This window comes from Phyllostomus hastatus, unplaced genomic scaffold (genome assembly GCF_019186645.2).
Source record: "Phyllostomus hastatus isolate PE091 unplaced genomic scaffold, TTU_PhHast_1.1 phas_contig_118, whole genome shotgun sequence".
In the NCBI taxonomy this organism is placed as follows: Eukaryota; Metazoa; Chordata; class Mammalia; order Chiroptera; family Phyllostomidae; genus Phyllostomus; species Phyllostomus hastatus.
The window spans coordinates 627901-642228 of NW_025333543.1; positions in this window are offsets into that span (position 1 = coordinate 627901).

Here is a 14328-nt window from a genome sequence, read left to right on the forward strand (position 1 = left end):
ATGATTTTCTTGATTGGCTACTGGAGAAGGGAGTCCCACAATGTTAATTCATTATAATGATATTATAATGAATCGGGGTAGCGTGCAGGTGCATTCCATGATTCAGAGTTATCCCAGAAAACAGGAACAACCAGTCTTAGGGGGTCTTTGTCATGTATGGGTGTTTTTTATCTCAGTCCTGCAGGGCCTCTGGAGTTTCCTTCCTGACTATCTCCTGCCTCAAAACCAGGCCAGTCAGAGGTATCATCTCTCAGGAAAAGAAATAGAAGTCTGTAGCTTAGCTGGGCAGGTTCCCATCTGTATTCTGGCTTCTTCCAGTCATCTGTGCTCAGCTGGCTGTCTCTGGTGGGCACAGGTAACCAGGTTCTTGGTGATTGGGACAAAGAATTGAACTGAACACACAGAGTTTATAGCACAAAGAGAGAGAGCAGATTTATTAAGTAATAGTACACTCCACAGAACAGGAGAGCAGGCTAACTGTGAGCAGAGACTGACCTCAGGGGCTGGAGGGATTCTGTTCTTATAAGGTGGATCCTTCCTGGCTAGTTTTTTCGGGCTTTTATTGTGCATGTACAAGTAGTTGTATTACTTTAAAGCTACTGTGCATGTGGTCTCCCATGATTTTCCTTGACTGGCCACCAGAGAAGGGGGTTGCACAATGTTAATTTATTATAGTACTATTATAATGAAGCAGGGGTCCTGTAGTATCTTCTGTGCAGATGCATTTATGAGACACCATGATTCAGCACTTTTCCACGAAGCAGGAACAACCAGCCTTAGAACAGGGTCTCTGTCCTGTATGGATGTCCTATATCTTAGCTCTGGGGCACCTCTGTAGTTTCCTCCTTCCTGAGTATCTCCTGCCTCAGCTAGGCTCCTACCCTTAATCCAAAACCATATCCTCATGGTCAACTGATGGGGGGTGCTTTTGCATCTTTTCTAACCACATGGCCAAGACCCTCTTCTCTGCTCCCAAGCATTATGGTTCAGGGAGAGAGAGAAAGAGAAAGAGCAAACCTCTCATGGTTCTCCTACCCTCCTTCTCACATGGCCCAGAGCTCAAGCATGGCTAAGAGAGAGAGACTGGCTGCCCCCACACCTGGGTTTAAACCCCGGCATGCGTATTCCTCTGTAATCCCATTTCCAACTCCTCCCACACTGGGTTACATCTGCCAGAACTCTAGTTTCTTCTGCCTTTCTTGGCTGCCAGTGTTAGTCCTGGAGGCATGGCCTGAAGGCTCAGCATTAACCACCTTCTCTCTCTCTCTCACAGGTACAGCAAGGCCCTCTGGCTAGGGTACATCATTGCATCATGTGTTAGAGCCATGCCCATCTTCCTGGTTCGGAGCAGGCACAGCTATTTAACATTACTAAAACACTGGCCAAGTTCTTTAGGTATGCAAAGTAACTCTCAATGGCCCTGCTCTGCTTCCCCCATCCCCCAAGCGATAGCTGGGGGGGGTTTCTTTTGGGAGGGACCTCTAGCTCAGCACCCCATTACAAGAGGGCTTGCTACAAAACACCACACATGTCTAATTTGGCTTTAATTTCTATGTGGTATTTTTGAAGAGTTCCAAAGGGAGCTTCCTAAGAGTGCACTTGGGCAACTGCAAAAATTTCAGTCTAAAATCAGTGGACTTGAATAATTCTACAACTGGATGTCAATCAGTTCTTTCCCTTTTCTCTTCCCTGCCCCTTTTTTCTTTAAGTTAAGTGACTTGGGCACAGATGTTTCCTCCCTCTAAAGCTGCTGGTGGCATGGCGATTTCATAGATCACCTCATTCAGATTATCCTGCAGGGGCTAGTTTCAAAGTACTGACTGACCCTAATTTATCAAATTCACTGCCTCTCTGAGTCTGTCTAACCCCTTAAATTTAAAGTAAGAGAACCCTACTGATGCTCTGACACTCACCCTGTGGAAAGAAACGGTGTGTTTCAAGTTCTGGATGGTCTAGAGCAAAGGTCAGAATTGCCAATGTTGGGCAAAATCAACATTACATATTTTTGCCAGCAAAAATATATTATTTTGTTTAATATGATCTTAATGTATATTATTATATGTGTATATATTTGATGTGATTTTAATGTATATTATGTATAAGTAAGAAATGGACATAGGATACACTGTTGAGATGTTTGTACCTTACACTTACATTATAATGCGATGTTAAATTACAGTGGGGAAAAGCATTTTCTTAGTGTGGCCATGGCTTAAGTCCCTTCTCATCCATGAAGCTCAGTTGCTCGCCTCTGATACAAGGGTTTGTATTCAAGGATGAAAATGGTTCCAACTTCAGCGTGACTTCTATAACATTTGTTTAACTCTCCTTAGTGTGCAACACTAAATGCAACCATAGTGCATTAGCAAGGGTCAGTCACAGTAGATTCATCTTAGATTCCAGAGATTGCTTAACTACAATAGACAGTAAACTGTTTCTCTTGGGATACAAGGATACTGTTGACCCCTAAATTAGATGTGTCTTGATGCTTTTTCTTTTTTTTTTAAGATTTTATTTATTTATTTTTAGAGAGGGAAGGGAAGGAGATAGAGAGACAGAGAGAAACATCAATGTGTGGTTGCTGGGGGTTATGGCCTGCAACCCAGGCATGTACCCTGGCTGGGAATCGAACCTGTGACACTTTGGTTCAGAGCCCGAGCTCAAGCCACTGAGATACGCCAGCCAGGGCTTGCTTTTTCTTAATTAATGGTGATGATTAGTGCTGGGAGTCATCCACACTCCCAGTGATGTATGGCTGGCTTAGGTTTAGATTCATCCTATAGATCACAGAACAAAGTTTTGGTTGGATGAATCACAGACACAATCACACTCATGCCTTTAATTCTACTAGCATCATATTAAATCAGTTGCCAACATTTAAATATTAGGGTATTTCTGACAAAAGAATATATTTTGGCAGTTTTTGAATAATCAGAAAAGTCTGATAACCTGGGGCCATGCCAACAAACTGGCCCTGAGGATGGAGTCTCCCAGTGGTGGGCCACCTACTTTTTGTTTTACTGATGTCCCCAGACTGCCTTCCCTGTCCTATCTGACTGTCTGGTATCTGAAGTCTTTCGTGTTTGCAGTCCCTGCTTAAGGGCTGTTTTATTTGTTATCCAGAAAAGGGCACTGGCCTTAATTAAAGTACATCTTCCATCCTCTGATGGGGGAGGCATGGATTTCTCAGTTATTCTCGCCACAAACCCATTTTATTCTCTTAATCCATTAAACTCTGTGACCTAAGAATTAGGAAATCTAGCAGGATCATAGATAACATCCCTCATTAATAGAGACAGTCTTGTCACTCAAACTAATATTTGACACTCAAAAAACAGAATACCTCACGTGTTTAAAATTTTTAGTAAAATTCCTAGTTAATCCTAAAATCCTGTGAGCTCTCCAGATTTCCAAAGCCCTCAAGTTTGTACCAGGAACTCATCCACTCAGGTCAGCTTCCATTCTTTTCACCATGTCCTTCCCTCTGACCAGACCTCTCTCCCCACATCTGCCAAGTACAAAGTCTTTACTTCTCGACTCTGCTTAACTCTCAGTTGCTGCCCTGGCTACGGGGATCCCATGATGCAATTGCCTGGGACAATCTGACAGTAATTATTAATAGCATTCCTTTTATTCTCAAAACTGTCCAGGTTGGAACAATGAAATATACAGTTACCCTACCCCTGGCTACTTCAATTCATAATGATATCTGTGTAGTTATCATAATACAAAACAGTCCATGTTCTAGAATTCAGCAATTTTTATTTTCTTATTTAACAGCAGTCTTTTCTGAGTGTGAAGGTTTCATTTTATCAACATCAAGTTTAGTGGACACCTCTACCTACCTACCTCCTCATAAGACAAACTTTCTAATAACAACAGCTTATCTCATATTTTTTTCAGCAGTTCTCAAAATGTGGTTCCCTAAGACTCTTTCAGAGGGTCTTCAAACTCAAAACATTATTTCCTTTTTCCTCTCTCATTCTCCCATTAGTATACAGGGGAGTTTTCCAGAGGCAACATGATGTATGGCATGGCAGAGGTTGTAGTCTGAATCTAACAGCTTTGACTCTCTACAGAGATTTGTAAAAAATACAAAACAATATCATCACTCTCACATTTTTCTGAAAAGTAAATTTGTTTCTTAAATATGTTATTTAGTTTAGCAGATAGTGGGGTTATTGTTTTTTGTTTTAAACAAATTGTTAAACATCTAAAATTTTTCTCAGTTTTACTTTTTAATCAGACATTAGGAACAATTTTTAGACAAAAGTGTAGAGAGGTTTTGTGTCTGAAAGTTTGAGAACTGCTGATAAAGCATTTTATCCTTTTCAAATAATTTCACATTTATTATGTAATTTTGCCTTTGACCTTTTCTAAAATTAAGATGTGATTCATATACTCTAATGGTTGCTCTTAAAGAATACAACTCAGGGATTTTTAGTATACTTACAAAGTTGTATACTCATGACCCATGTCTAATTCCAGAATACTTCATAATTAAAAAAGGAACCCCTTGCCCATTACTCCCTATTCTCCCCTTTCCCCAGCCCCTGGTAACCATCTGTCTACTTTCTGTCTCCATGGAATTGCCTATCCTGGGCATTTCATAAATGTAACCATGCAATATGTGGCCTTTTGTGTCTGCCTTCTTTTTACTTAGCATAATATTTGCAAGGTTTATCCACATCGTAGCAGCGTGTATCAGAATTTCATTTTTTATGACTGAATAACATTCCTTTGTATGAATATACCACATTTTGTTTATCCATTCAGCATTTGATGGACATTTGGGGTGTTTCCAATTTTCAATGTTATTATGAGAAAAGCTGCTGTGAGCATTCATGTACAGGTTTTTTAGCATAGACATGTTTTCATTTCTCCTGGGTGTATACCTAAAAGTGGAATTGCTGGGTCATATGGTAGCTCTATGTTTCACTTTTAAGGAACTTCCAAACTTTTCACTTTTTCAAAGTGGCTGCACAATTTTATGTTCTCTCTAACCACATGGGAGGTTTAATTTCCTTCCTAACATTTGTTGTTATCTGTCTTTTTTATTACAGCTACCTTAGCAGGTTTGAAGTAGTATTTCATCGTGGTTTTGATTTGCATTTCCTTAATGTCCAGTGATCTTGAGAGTCTTTACACATGCATAGTGGCCATTTGTATATTGTCTTTACAGAGATGTCTATTCAAATCCTTTGCTCACTGAAAAAATTGTCTTATTTGTCTTTTTATTGTTGAGTTGTAATGGTTCTTTATATATTCTAGATATTTGACCCTTATCAGATACATGACTTGTAAATATTTCTCCCATCATGTGGGTTACCTTTTCACTTTCTTGATAGTGTCTGAAGCATAAAATTTTAAATTTTGAGTAAGTTCCACTTGTCTAGTTTTTCTTTGGTTGCTTATATTTTTGGTGTCATAGCTAAAAAATCCAATGCTAAGTCCAAGGTCAAAAAGATTTAAACCTGTGTTTCTTTTAACAGTTTTATAGTTTTATCTCTTACATTTATTTAATCTTTTATCCATTTTGTGTTAATTTTTGTATGTAGTGTGAGACAGGGTCCAACTTCATCTTTTTTTTTTTTTTTTTGCATGTGGATGGATATCCAGTTGTCCCAGCATTGTTTGCTGGAAAAAATTCTCTTTCCCTCTGGGAATTGTCTTGGCACACTCATCAGAGTAGTTTTACTTTTGCTCTAATTTTTCTTGCTTCCAAGTTAGTCTTGATTAATTGTGCCTTTCACCCGAGTTCAAAGTGCATTTTCCCAGACAAAGCAGTGTCTGCCAGGTAATTAGTGAAAACATTTGGCAAAGAAGTCAATTCTGAAAAATAGCTTACTTAATGTCTATGGAAATATCTCCCAGGATAAGTGATCAAGGCAAGCTCCTGGGTTTATCAAAGGAGGAATGATTCTGTGGATAATTATCATAGTTACCTTATTATATAGATTGTATTTCCTGAGGTTCTGGGTGGCAGGGTGGCAAATCACTTGATACTTTTTTGAATTGACTTTGAATAGTTTCTTTTATATTTTAATAGTGCTTTTTATTTTTAGTAGAAATATAATATCAACAATTAGGAATCTCTAGATTTTTCTCTAGAACTTTTGATGATTTTACATTTACTAAAAGGAAAAATTTGATCTATATAGTGAAAAGAAATTCTTTGAATATAAATAATTCCTGGAGCCTTGGCTGGTGTGGCTCAGGGGACTGAGTGCCAGCCTTTGAACCAATGGGTTACTGGTTAGATTCTCAGTCAGGGCACACGCCTGGGTTGCAGGCCAGGTCACCAGTAGGGGACAGTCGAGAGGCAACCACATACTGATATTTCCCTCCCTTTTTTTCTCCCTTCCTTCCCCTCTGTCTAAAAATAAATAAATAAAATCTTTAAAACATTCTGGAAATATGGAATGTAGGTGCTGGAAGAGATGTGGGATTATATAATGTAAATCCTTGACATTTAACGGGAGAAGAGGGAAACCCACAAAGACAAATTTATCTAAGAGGTGCTCATGTATTCAGGTAGTGAAAAAAGATGATAGGAAGCTATAGCCAAGGTCTTGAAAAAATTGAAAAATGGAAGGGACCTTCAAGTTTGCAGTAACTGTCCAGGTATAATACACATTAGAGAATCTATCTATCTAGGAAACAATGGAGTGCTTTTCCCAATATGAAAGAGCTGACCTATCAGCTATCATGATACATTAGCTAAGCCAAGAGGAACTAGGGCAAAATGAGAAGAGGTACCATAAGGCTGTCAGACCAAGAGTATATCACAATAAGAGATAAAAATTAAGTAGTAGTCTTTTATTATGGGGTGGGGAATAGCAAACAGCTGCCTTGAATGGTTTCTTTAAAATTTTATTTATTGATTTTAGAGAGAGTGAAACATCAACTTGTTGTTCCACTTATTTATGCACTCATTAGTTGACTCTTGTATGTGCCCTGTCCGGGGATCAAACCTGCAACCACAGCGTATCGGGATGATGCTCTTGCCAACTGAGCTACTGACCAGGGCTGCCTTGAATGTTTTAGATATGGAGAGAATCTTGAATTTGGGAGAGATTAAACTGGCCATTCGAAAATGAAATTTATACATGGCCAAAGCTGAGAATATTCCTCTAAGTGAATGAAAATTTGATTCAGAAGTTTGAAGGTGAAAGAGAACATGGGTTTTGCAGGGAGAAATACTGCAGATAATTTGTTGAGGGGAACTTCTTTATAGAAAAGCATCAAATGTGAAGCAGGACAGTGCAGAAAGATGAGGCTGAGAGAATGGGTTAACCTTAGAGACTGTGGGGCCTTTTAAGTTACATATGGCTGTTGGGCACTTTTTTTCCCCAGTGTTGAGGGCCATTGATATGTCCAAACAAGAAAATAATGCAATCACATTCATTTGGGAAGGTCATTCTGGCAGCATTCTGGAAGATGCATCATTGAGGCAGGTGTCAGGAATAGAAACAGAGACCAGATAGGAGGCCAGAAATAGTAGAAGATGGTGAGAGCCTGAACAAAAAGCACTGGTCATGAAGATGGGGGAGATGAGGAAATCTGAGAGCATTGCCAACAGTAAAATGAGGAGGCCTTGATGATGGATGGAATAAGGGGTGGGAATGAGAGGACAAAGTCAATATAAGGCTCAGACCTCTGGTTAATGAGGAGTGGGAGCCTTATTGATGTTATAACAGTGCGACCATACATTCCAGTTTGACTGGGACTCTCCTGGTTTTATTCCTGAAAGTCCCATGACCCAGAAAACTCTCAGTCCCTGGAAAAACTGGTACAGTTTGTCACCTTTGCCATGAGCCTGATTGGTTGGCCATTTAAGTCACCACTACAAATCACCTCCCTGGCCATTAAGCTGCCACCCCAGCCTTCAGTCTCTACCAAGTTTCCTAACAACACATCTGTACCCCTCTCTTAGTTCCTAAGAACAAATTTCTCACCTGGCTAAGACAGTAGCATTGACCAAAGTGCAGTTAGTCAGGTTGCTCTATGGACCTCTCCCTCCCAGTGGTAGCACCTTGTTTCCCACATTCTGGCAAGAAATTGCAAACAAGACAGGCTATTCAGAAGTGATCTAGCCCCTCTGTCTATAGCTATCCTGACTTTCAGAGCTAGCGGCTCTGTGCCTTCCTGCTAGATGGCCCTCAATTACATTGTCCATATGAACTCAGAGTCAGTAGTGAGTCAACTTTGGAGTCAAACAGATCTGAATTGGACTTCATTTGAATGACCTCAAGCAAGTTACTTAATCTCTTTAAGCCATATATAAAAAAATCAGATTGTTATTGGAAATCAATAATATGATGAATAGACTTCTGGCCAAAATGGAGGTGTAGGTAGACACACTGAGCCTCTTTGCACAACCAAAAGAAGGACAACAACAATTTCAAAAATAAAAAACAACTAGAACTGACAGAAAATTGAACTGTATGGAACTCCAACAATCAAGGAGTTAAAGAAGACATATTGATCCAGCCTTGTAGGATGGGTGGAGACTGACAGCTGTTTGGAGAGGACTTGTGGCAAGGCAGTAGCTGGAGGGCCGAGGCAGGTTAGGTGGCAGCTTGTTGGGAACCACCCTGACTGGTATCAGAAGCTGAAACCCCTGCCTAGCTAAGGCTAAGGGAACGCCCTTGAAACCGTAAGCCAGCAAGGAGACAAAAGCTTATCTCCCTGGCAGGAATGCTGCTTCTGCTGCTTTATTCATAACTGAACCCCCAAAAGCTTGGTCGGTTAGCCAAAGACGGGTAAGATTCCCCATGGGGGGAATGACCTAAGACAGGCATGATCACTTTGGGAGGCCCCCCAAAAGAAGGACTTGGGGGGGCTGCAGCAAAAGGGGGTGATGGACCCTCGCTCCTCGGCTTTGACACAGCCTGAGTTCTCAGCGTCTGGGAAAAAACCTCCTTGTCTCCCAGTTGCCTTAGTTCCCTTGCTCCACCTAAGCCTGAAACAATGACAGGGTGGTGCAGCTTTGTACTGAGAAGTGCGGATTCCCTGGGGTGATCAGGCCTAAGAAAGAACATGTAAATTACTGTGAAACCTCCTTTGTTTAGAATGCTCTCAGTTGAATGAGAAGGGTCTTAGGAGGAAGTTATTTTGTTCCTCAGTCTTACAGCTCTTTGACCCCCAACTCAATAGACCGGCAGAGTTCTTTGTTTTCTATGGTTCCTTACTTCCCCCTAATGAGTACTGTACTTTACCTGAATTATTATGCAAAATGAGCCCAATAAAAGCAGGTACGGACTGTAAATTGGCGCGCTCCTCACTAGAAGGGGTGGCCATTTCATCCCTACTTCTCCACAGAAACTAGTTTGTCTCCGTGCATGTTATTTCTCACATGTTTATCGTCGAGCCATCCACAGCATTCCATAGTCACTGCTAGCTGGAGACCCATGCGCAACAGCAGCTAGCAGTCTCAGTGATGTGGCAGATTGTGGAGCAGGTGGGCATGGCTGCAACTGGTGGACCCAGCGAGGCAGCAGCCTGGTGGAGCAGGCTGTCCTACATTCACATGCAGATAAACAGGGAGGAACAACTGGGGAGCAAGACAGACTGCACAACCCAGGGCTCCAGCGTGGGGAAATAAAGTTTCAAACTTCTGACTGAAAACTCCTGTAGGGGTTGAGGCAGCAGCAAGAGAAATTCCCAACCTCACAGGAGAGTTCACTGGATAGACCCACAGGGTCCTAGAACATACACAAACCCACCCACCCAGGAATCAGCACCAGAATGACCCATTTTGCTTGTGGGTAGTGGGGGAAGTGACTGAAATCTGGCAGAGAGCAGAGCAAGTGCCATAGTTCCCTCTCTGACCCCTCCCCCACATACAGCATGACAAATCAGTGACATGAGTTGCCCCCCGTCCTGTGAACAACTAAGGCTCCGCCCCTTACTACATAACAGGCATATCAAGACAAAAAAAATGGCCCAAATGAAAGAACAGATCAAAGCTCCAGAAAAAATACAACTAAGCAGTGAAGAGATAGCCAACCTATCAGATGCACAGTTCAAAATACTGGTCATCAGGATGCTCACAGAATTGGTTGAATGTGATCACAAATTACATGAAAAAATGAAGGCTATGCTAAGTGAAATAAAGGAAAATGTGTAGGGAACCAATGGTGGTAGGAAGGAAAATGGGACTCAATTCAATGGTGTGGTCCAAAAGGAAGAAAGAAACATCTAACCAGAACAGAATGAAGAAACAAGAATTCAAAAAAATATGGAGATGCTTACGAACCTCCAAGACATCTTTAAACATTACAACATCTGAATTATAGGGGTACCAGAAGGAGAAGAGGAAGAGCAAGAAATTGAAAACTTATTTGAACAAATAATGGAGGAGAAGTTCCCCAATCTGGCAAGAAATAGACTTCCACGATGTCCAGGAAGCTCAGAGAGTCCCAAAGAAGTTAGACCCAAGGAGGAACACACCAAGACACATCATAATTACATTACCCAAGATTAAAGATAAGGAGAGAATCTTACAAGCAGCAAGAGAAAAGGAGACAGTTACCAACAAAGGAGTTCCCATCAGAATTGTCAGCTGATTTCTCAAAAGAGACCTTGTAGGCAAGAAGGGGCTGGAAAGAAGTATTCCAAGTCATCAAAGGCAAGGACCTACATCTAAGATTGCTCTATCCAGCTAAGCTTTCATTTAGAATGGAAGGGCAGATAAAGTGCTTCTCAGGTAAGGCCAAGTTAAAGGAGTTCATCATCACCAAGCCCTTATTATATGAAATATGAAAGGGATTTATCTACAAAAAAGAAGATAAAAATATGAACAGTAAAAAGATAGCAAACTCACAGTTATTAACAACCACACCTAAAACAAAAACAAAAGCAAACTAAGCAAACAACTATAACAGGAATAGAATCACAGAAATGAAGATCACATGAAGGGTTATCAACAGGGGAGTGGGAGAGGGAGAGAGGGAGAAAAGGTAAAGGGAGCAAGAAGCATAAATGGTAGGTAGAAAATAGACAGGGGGAGGGTAAGAATAGTATAGGAAATATAGAAGCCAAAGAACTTATATGTATGGCCCACGGACATGAACTAAAGAGGGGGAATGTGGGTGGAAGCCGGTGTACAGGACAGAGGAGTAGGAAGGGGGAAAATGGGCCAACTGTAAGAGCATAATCAATAAAATATGTTTAAACATAAAAAAAATATGACAGAGGTATGTTAGCTATCAGTAATTTGATTTTTCTTTCCTTGGGTCTTGATAATTCCAAGTGATTCCTTCCCTTGAGGGGAAATTGAGCTCTCTTTGCTCCATCAGCCTTGGTCTTTGTTGGTCCAGATTCTCTCTCCTCAGCTACCTCTGCTGAGATACCTAAGTGGCTAATGCTGAGTCTTCCCTAAAGAAATATGTCTAGAGGACAAGAGGAAAAAGTGGATAGGAGGAAATACACTAGTGGTTTCTGATACTACTAGGTTCACACTAACTCCACATCTGTTTTCCTAAGTATACATATGCATTTCCTTTGTAGAAAATAGGAACCTTTCTGATTTTTGAATAATTATTGAAGGATAATCCTCTTCCTTTGGATAAATTAATGCTAAGTATAACTACTAACTCTTCTTATTCAGAAAAATGCGCATTTTGAAGTATAGAGGAAAAACTGCTTAGTGAGGTTGAGAGTAAATTATATATTAGAAAAGACTATTTATGCCTATTTTGTGTGTTTATACTAGCCAAAGAGTGGAGGGATGGATATAAATCAGATATGTAATACAAATTTCTAGGAAGGTAAATTTAAAAATTTTATAGGATTTGTGCTCAAAAACAGGAAACAGGCAAAAGCCATCCTGATTGTCAACAAAGTAAAAGTCATTGCTATTAATCATACATGAGTGAGTTAAATGTCAGTCTAGGACCAGATTCTAGAATAGACTACTAAAAGGAGACCATTCAGTAGACCTAAGTTAATAAGAGCATCCAAAAGCTCCTTTTTATTGTAAGAATGTCAACTTAAAGGAAGGCATCTGGAGAAAGGAACCTGTTGAATATTTTATGAATGATTTTGGATGAAAATATGAAGGGTACTATTACTAAATATGTATATAGCTTGCATGTGATGAATGACAGATGCCATGGCAACTTAAAGCATATGTAAAAATCTGACAAGGTAGAAATTAATAGGGTAATTCTACCATATTTATCAGTATGATAAGATAGAGATTACTTAGCTATAGTACATAGAAAAATATTTTGAATCTTTATTGGATGGTAAACTCAAACTACCTCAGCACTGTAATGGGAAAAGCAAAGAAGTTCTGCAGTGCCACTTGCATTGCTATAATCACCACATCTAGAACAAGGCAGATGATAGTCCAGTCCTGCCTCTCTCTGCCAAACAGCTTCTGCAAGAGAGGATTGAACTGAGGAACCAAACCAGGGATGTAGAAAAAAATTAGTCCATGTTCTTAATCAGAGGAGTGTCCAGGATAGTGAAGAGACCTAAACTTGAGGCATTAAATAGTGAGGCAAATGGATAAGGGAACACTTCAAATATATAAAGGCTATCATATGGAAGCATAGTTTGATTTTTCCCCCAAAGATTCCCCAAAGTGAAATTAAAACAATAGATGGAAGCTACAGAAAGATAAATTTTGGCTCAATGTCAGGGGAAAAAATCTGAAGGAGAGGAGAGAGAATATTTAAATATGGTATGAGGCACAAATCAGTCATGATTAGAAGCATTTAAGAACAGACTGAGCCTGTCAGAATAGCTATTATCAATAAATCAACAAAAAACAATTATAAGGATGATCAATTGTTTGGAAAAAGGGAAACTCTTTTCCACTGTTGGTGGGAATGCAGACTGGTGTAGCCACTGTGGAAAGCAGTGTGGAGATACTTCAAAAAATTAAAAATGGATCTGCCTTTTGACCCAATGACCCCACTTCTGGGAATATATCCAAAGGAATCCAAAAACACTTATTCAAAAGAGCACAAGTGCCCCTATGTTCATTGCAACACTAATTACAATGGCCAAGATATGGGAGCAGCCCAAGTGTCCATCACTAGATGAGTGGATAAAACAACTATGAGACATCTACACAATGGAATTCTACTCAGCTGTAAAAAAAGAAGAAAAAAGAAGAAAAGAAGAAAAGAAGAAAAAGAAGAAATGTTATCCTTTGCAACACTATGGACGGACCTAGAGAACATTATACTAAGCGAAATAAGTCAGTTAGAGAAAGCCGAATACCATATGATTTCACTCATATGTAGAATCTAATGGACAAACTGAACTAACAAGCAAAATAGAGACAGACTCAGGATGACAGTTGTGGAGAGGGAGGGTTAGGGAGGAAGGGATTGAGCAAAAAGGAAAAAGGACTCACAGACATGGACAACAGTATGGTGATTGCGGGGTGGGGGACTAAATAGTGATGGAAAAAATACAATAAAAAAGAACAGGCTGAGAAAAAAATGGGCTTTTTGGCACCAATATTTAATGGAGGCCTAGAACAATTTTTCAAACCAGAGATACTATGATTCTCCCAAACTAGAGAATGCCACATTAGGTCAGGACTCTTGCCACGGTAATTTAAAATTAGTTATTTTAGGGACTATGCAAAAGTAAATTGTTATGAAAAATAATAGAGCAGTGAGAACTAATTGCCTTCCCAGAGCACATGTTCTATGCTTCTACCAAGCCACTAGGAATTATTTGCTTGGGTGTGTTGCCATCCCCATTCGGTAGCTTCAGCAAGCTCCCTTGTGAAGGCATGGTATCTTATGCACATCAATTTACCCACCAGAAATTTTATTTGGGTACATTTTGATTAGCCTCATTTTTTTTTTTTAAAAAAAAAACCTTCCAGAATTCCAACTATTCCTCACCACTATCATTTTATGTCACATTTATCAATGTCAAAGTATAAATTAAAGCCATGCCCTCATGATCTGTCAGTTACATGGTTTAACTGTACAATCATATAAGTTGAACATACTTTCTTAAATGCTCCTCTGTGACTCTATGGTAAAGGAAATGGACAAAATGTAAGTGTAAGTAACTTGGACTAAATGGTGTTGTGTTTCTTCATAAGCTCATGAGTAGTCCCAGGGCACATGTTTCCTCCCTTGAACAATGAATTTCCTCTACAAGCAACCATTTGGAACCCAAAGTCACCAATCCAAATAATAAAAGAGCCAAGGGGTGAAGAGCACTGAATGCTGTAGCTATGCCAACAGAAAACTACTGCAAGAGAGCAGCCTGGATAACTGCCGGTATTTGTGTTAATGACATACTGTGAAATATTCTACACTTAGGTAAAATGTAATTTCCAAAGGA